At 44.1% G+C, this 7010-nt stretch overlaps 1 non-coding gene across 1 annotated transcript; it reads right to left on the minus strand.

Moving 5' to 3' along the window:
* Positions 1-136, minus strand: LOC112878360. The gene has a single exon (XR_003225693.1). It is a non-coding gene; the product is annotated as a small nucleolar RNA Z247 (small nucleolar RNA).
* Between the last annotated feature and the right edge of the window lie 6874 nt (positions 137-7010).

Consider the following 7010-nt stretch of genomic DNA (forward strand, 5'->3'; position numbering starts at 1 on the left):
CCTCGTAAGCCAGGAGTTGAGCATATAAGTCACTCAATGTAAGGTTATCCTTGACAGCCATGGAAGACACAAACGGGTTGTACGAAGCATCCAGGCCATTTAAGATGTAACTGATGAGATCATCGTCATCCAATTTCTTGCCAGTAGAAGCTATCTCATTGGCAAGACCCTTCATCTTGGTATAATAAATAGATGCAGATCCATCGCCTTTCTTTTCTCTTGTAAGTTGAGATCAAGCGGTACAACACGGGACTTGGACCGAGATGCGAACATGTCGGAGATGGCCTTCCAGACCTCAGATGCATGCTCATACGAGGCCACCTGAACCAAGATTTCCTTGGTCATTTATGATAATAAGTAGCTCAAGACTTGCTGATCTTGAGGGAGCCATTGCTCATAGGCAGGATTATCAACCAGCGCCTTTGTCTTATCTGCTGTCTCCACTTCAATTGTTTCAGCTGGAGATGGTGATGAGCCATCAAGAAGGCCAAGTAACCGCGCACCTCGCACGGCAAGAAGAACCTGGGCTGGCCACACCAGGTAGTTTTCCCGGTTCAGCTTTTCTGACACCGAAATTGTGAAGGATGTCGACGCAGATGTACAGGACGATGCCATATAATCTTCATGGAGACTTGTCTCAAAAAAAAAAAGGCAACTAGATGCTGCTTAGGAGGAGGCTCTTGATACCATGTAAAATATGTGGGAACGGCTTAACCTCTTGGGTTAGCCCTGCCTCTATTATATATCAAAGAAGTTACATGAGTTTGGTTTATACAGGACAAGAGTCTGATCAGGACTTATAACAGGAGTCCTATTAGGACACGAGTACTACTACTGCTGGTAACCAATCCTATTACATTAAGTATTCCAACAAGGTGGACCTGCGCGGGCTGGACCCCAGCAGCCCTGGGTGGGCCTCAGCTCGAGCTGTTCGAATATTTGGGCCTGGTCCATGTAAATTCAAATAATTCCTATAAAATCTTAAAGATCCATTGGTGCATAGGTGCATAGCAACAAGTTAGTCCCACCTTACTAGTGGAGGTGGAGGGAACCTAACTTAAATAGTTGGATACTCTCCATGCTCTTGCAAGTGTGGGTGAGAGGAAGAAAGAAGAACACGCGTGCACTCACCTCACCTCGCCGGGCGTGGTCCGCCAAAATCCGGGTCCAACTCTTGCGGGAAATTGGCTTTCTTTTGCAGATTTGTATTATGTTACGGCTGTAAAGAGCCGATTGTTCCTGGCGGCTTCCTTTTGCCACTTTGAATCTGTTACGGATATCACATGCGGAATTTTGGAAATCGTAACCGACTAGGTTTTTGGGACGCAAAAAACCCTAGCGGTTCTCCTTATAAATACGCGCGGGTGCCGGCACAGAATAGAGCAGAGAAAAGAGAAAACCTACAACACACAACACGCCTCAACCTGCCTGCTGCGCCGCCGCGTACGTTACTTCATCCCGTAAGTCGGCGTGCACCGGTGATCGGGAGAGCAGGTCTTCGGAACCTCGTCCTCAACGATCCTGCACAGGGAAAGGGCAAATAAGGTTTTTGGGAAGCGCTTTGTGCGACTGCTCGAACGCTTCCACATCGCCGTCCTCTACGTCCTCATCACCACGGCTCGTCTACGTCCTCGTCAGTGGGGCGCGACTCGGCGTCGTCAAGCGCGCGGAGGTGCTGATCGTCGCCGTCGTCTTCTTTGCCTGGTTATTCCAGTCAGACAAGAAACGTACAGTTTTCTGTCCCTAACTATACCTTTCATACCTAGTATGATCTGGTTAGGATTGATCTTGCTGCTGCAATATTTTATATTAAATTACATTTTGAGTATGTTTAGATCTATTCATTTTCTGTACGCAATTATCGTCATGGTCATGATTTATCTTTGGATTAATTTAAAACTAAAATTCTTATTTATTCCATCAATCCAAAAACTTTATATTAGGAATTTCAGTTTCATGGCTGGATTTGTTGATGCTCTGAGGCCCGAGAAGTTCTCTAGCGAGCACTTTAAGAGATGGCAAACGAGAGCGATTCTATGGCTCTCTGCCATGAACGTGCTGTGGGTGTCCAAGGGCAAACCTGAGGAGCCTCTTACCCCTGAGCAGGAGAAGGCCTTTACCGAGGCCAACACACTTTTTGTAGGCGTTGTGATCGGTGCAGTTGTAGATTGTCTACAGGATGTGTACCTTCATCACACAGACGCTAAAAAGTTGTGGGACGCCCTGGAGGCCGACTATGGCGGCACAGATTCTGGCGCTGAGCTGTACATCATGGAGAAGTACCATAACTACAAGATAACTGATGGGAAATCTGTAGTTGAGCAGGCTTATGAGATATAGTGCATGGCCAAGGAGCTTGAGCACCTCAAGGTCAACCTACCAGACAAGTTTGTGGCTGGTGGTATCATTGCCAAGTTGCCTCCTTAATGGAGGGATTTCGCCACTACTCTCAAACACAAGAGGATGGAGATATCAGTGTCTGATCTGATAGCATCCCTTGATGTTGAGGAAAAAGCTCGGGCCAAGGATGGGCGAGCTAAGACTGCTGAGGGCCAGACTAGTGTCAACATGGTGCAGAAGTCTCACGGCAAAGGCAAGGGTAAGGGAAAAAATACCAAGCCGCAGCCTACCACTACTTTCAAGAAGAAGAAGTTCAAGAAAGGTCAAGGCTGTTTTGTGTGTGGATCTACCGATCATTGGGCAAAGAAGTGCCCACACCGCAAAGGAAGGAAGCCTTCACCTGAGCAGAAGACTGCGAACACGGTCACCATGGCTGGAGTGGAAACCAGTGGGTATAATTTTTTACCTTTGGTTTTTTCAGTATTTCAATCTACTAGTTGGTGGCTTGATACTGGTGCAAATATTCATGTGTGTTCTGATGCTACCTTGTTTTCTTCTTACCAGACCGCTCGGAATTCTACCGTGATGATGGGCAATGGGTCGCATGCTACTGTTCATAGTGTTGGCATGGTCGATCTGAAACTTACTTCGGGAAAGATCGTGCAGCTGAAGAACGTGCCACATATCCCTACTATCGGCAAGAATCTAGTTAGTGGATCCCTTTTTGTGTAGGGATGGTTTTAAAGTAGTGATTGAGTCCAATAAATTTTTCGTGTCTAAGTGTGGACAATTTATTAGTAAAGGCCATGAGTGCGGAGGCTTGTTCCATTTTTCAGTTTCAGATTATTGTAATAAGTCAGTGAACTTAATTTCTGATGGTATAAATGAGAGCGATGCATCTGTTTGGCACTCGGTTTTATGTCATCTGAATTTTGGCTATATGTTTTGACTTTCCACCATGAGTTTAATTCCAAAATTTTTCATAGTCAAAGTTCTAAGTGCTATAGTTATGTGAAATATAAGCAACCTCGAAAATCTCACAAGGTGATAGAGAAGAGATATTTGGCACCTCTAGAACTCATCCATTCAGATATCTGTGAGTTGAATGGCGTGTTAACAGAAGGTGGAAAAAGATATTTCATGACCTTGATTGATGATGCTACTAGATTTTGCTATGTATACTTGTTGAAAACGAAACTGCTTTAAAATCTATAAGGCTGAAGTAGAAACCCAACTTGAGAAAAAGATCAAACGGCTTAGGTCCGATCGAGAAGGTGAATATTTCTCTAATGATTTTGACTTATTCTGTGCGGAACACGGCATTATCCATGAGAGGACGCCTCCCTATTTACCCCAATCAAACGGGATTGCCGAAAGGAAGAATCACACGTTGTCTGACTTGGTTAACGCCATGTTAGACACCGCTGGATTATCTAAGGCATGGTGGGGGGAGGCAGTATTGACTGCATGTCATGTCCTGAACAGAGTTCTCATGAAGAATAAGGAAAAGACTCCTGACGAGGAGTGGATTGGGAGAAGACCTCCACTCTCTTATTTACGCACATCGGGTTGTTTGGTCAAGGTGAATGTGCCAATCAACAAGAAGCGCAAGTTGGCACCTAAAATTGTGGATTGTATCTTTTGGGTTATGCACATCATAGCATTGCTTATAGATTTCTAGTAGTTCAATCTGAGGTGCCTGATATGCATGTAAATTCACTGCTTGAGTCTCGTGATGCTACTTTTCTTGAGAATATTTTTCCTATGAAAGACTCGCATGTTATGTCTTCATTACCTCTGAATGAAACAATGAATACAACTCCTGAATCTGTTGAATTTTCTGAGCATGATGAACACAAACTTGAATCAAATCATGAGGAGATTCAGAGTGATGCTCCTAGGAGGAGCAAGAGGCAAAAGACTGCAAAGTATTTTGGTCATGATTTCACTGTTTATCTCATAGATGATTCTCCCAAAATAATCACTCAGGTATTCTCATCTCCTGATGCGGATGATTGGAAAGAAGCTGTCCGTAGCGAGATGGACTCCATTCTCTCCAATGGAACTTGGGTGCTGGTTGAAAGACAGTATGGTTGCAAACCTGTGGGTTGCAAGTGGGTGTTCAAGAAGAAGCTTAAGCCTGATAGTACTATTGACAAGTACAAGGCTCGTCTTGTGGCTAAGGGTTACACCCAGAAAGAAAGCGAAGATTTCTTTGATACTTACTCACCTGTTGCGAGATTGACCACTATTCGTGTTCTACTCTCCCTGGCTGCCTCGCATGGTCTTCTCATCCATTGAATGGATGTTAAGACAGTTGTCCTCAACGGAGAGCTGGAAGTTGTAGTAGAGGGTCATGAGGACACAGACTGAAGCAAGCACCTAAGCAATGGCATGAGAAATTCAACTTGACACTCATATCAGCAGACTTTAGTGTCAATGAGGCTGATCGATGTGTGTATTACCGCTATGGTGGGGGCTAAGGAGTTATATTGTGTTTGTATGTCGATGACATACTGATCTTTGGCACTAGTCTTGATGTAATCAACGAGGTCAAGATATTCTTGTGTCAAAATTTTGATATGAAAGATCTTGGTGAGGCTGATGTTATTCTCAACTTCAAGTTGATCAAGAGAGAGAATGGGATTACTCTTTCGCAATCCCATTATATGGAGAAAATGTTGAATCAGTTTGGCTATAAGGATAGCAAATCTAGTTCAACTCTCTATGATCCGAGCTTGATCCTTCGAAAGAACAAAAGAATTGGCAGAGACCAATTGAGATATTCACCACTCATGTATCTTGCGAGTGCAACGAGGCCTGACATCTCTTTTGTTGTTAGCAAGTTGAGCCGGTTCACTAGCAATCCGGGAGATGATCATTGCCGTGCGCTTGAGCGTGTAATGCACTACTTGGTGGGTACTATGGAATACGAGATTCACTATTCCGGTTTTGCTGCAATACTGAAAGGATACAGTGATGCTAATTGGATATCGGATCTACATGAGCTGTATGCCACTAGTGGATACGTTTTCACTCTTGGCGGTGCTGTTGTTTCATTGAGATCATGCAAACAGACGATCCTGACGAGGTCTAATATGTAGGCAGAACTCACAGCACTAGATACAGCTACAGTGGAAGCCGATTGGCTTTGTGAGCTCTTGATGGACTTATCTATTGTCGAGAAACCATTACCGGCAATAATGATGAACTGTGACAATCAAACAGTGATTGTCAAGGTAGACAGTTCAAAGGACAATATGAAGTTTTCAATACATATCAAGAGACGGTTAAAATCAGTCAGGAAAATAAGAAACTCCGGAGTTATCACTGTGGGTTATGTCCACACTAAGAAAAATCTGGCTGATCCGTTCACTAAGGGGCTGTCACGCAATGTGATAGACAACGCATCCAAGGAGATGGGTTTGAGACCCGTATAAGCTATTCCCTAGTGGAAACCCAACCTATGTGATCGGAGATCCCGTGAATTAGGATCTAGGAAAACAAGCTAAAGGTTAGCATGAGAGTAACCTTTTAACTCATTCGAGAAGGATGCAATACTCTCGATTACTGCATGGCAGGTTGGCATTGGCCTTAATTTATTCTGTTAGCTTTAATTAGCAAAGACGTTATCCTGCAGAACGTTCTTGAAAGAATACACCTATATGAGCCCGACTGTTGAACGGTCGCAGTCTGTGAGATTCGGGTGATCTCTATTAAGCTCATGAAGAGACCAGGGAGTACGACCAATATGCTCCAACCGCGAAGTAGCCTACTGGAGGTCAAGTATCAGTTTGATTGTAAGTGAAACTCATTTGCACAAAACTTGCAATTTAAGGCTTAGTCCATTGTTCAAGTTGTGAATAAGTGTAACATGTTGTTCTAGATGGAAGTTCAACTTAACAGTCTCTATTGAAACACTGGTATATCAAACAACAGTGGGTTGAGGTAAAGCTATAATGAGACTTTGAGATCTGGTGGGGGATTGTTGGAATATTTGGGCCTAGCCCATGTAAATCTAAATAATTCCTATAAAATCTCAAAGGCCCATTAGTGCATAGGTGCGTGGCACCAAGTTAGTCCCACGATTTCGTCCATATTTTCCATGGGGAAAGATTCACGGAATGAGGGGCGACAATTGATAAGATTTTTGTCTTGCAGCAACCCCTCGGAGACAAGTTTATTAAGATCATTGAGGGAACACTTACTGTGTGTCCACTCCCCGGTCGTCGGCTGCGTCTCCTTCTTCTTGCCTTCCTTCTCTGATTTCTTGGGCGCCATCTTCGGATCCGCTCGCCACGAGTTGCTCGGGGGCTGCCGGGAGAGGGGCGGGGAGATCTGGGGGGTAGGGATTTCTCCGGGAGGATGACGGCGGAGTGCGGCTCTATTTGGGGATTTTGGTGGCTTTTGGCAAATTGCAGATTGGAAGCATAGTCTTTTCTCACTATTACTGCGGGGTTAAATAACCAGTGGTTGGAGAAAAGTTTACTATTTCGAAGTTGAAGAGCCATTTTTAGAATATTCCGAAGATGAGGGGTCTTTTGGCGGACTATTTGGATTAAATATTCGATTAATCATTTTTTCAGGGTTAATTGTCCTGAAGGGAGGGGTTTTTCGAATTTCAGATCTAATTTCCATCATTTGTACCATCATGCTGGTATTTTACCGTG

This window comes from Panicum hallii, chromosome 9, assembly GCF_002211085.1.
Source record: "Panicum hallii strain FIL2 chromosome 9, PHallii_v3.1, whole genome shotgun sequence".
Classification (NCBI taxonomy): domain Eukaryota; kingdom Viridiplantae; phylum Streptophyta; class Magnoliopsida; order Poales; family Poaceae; genus Panicum; species Panicum hallii.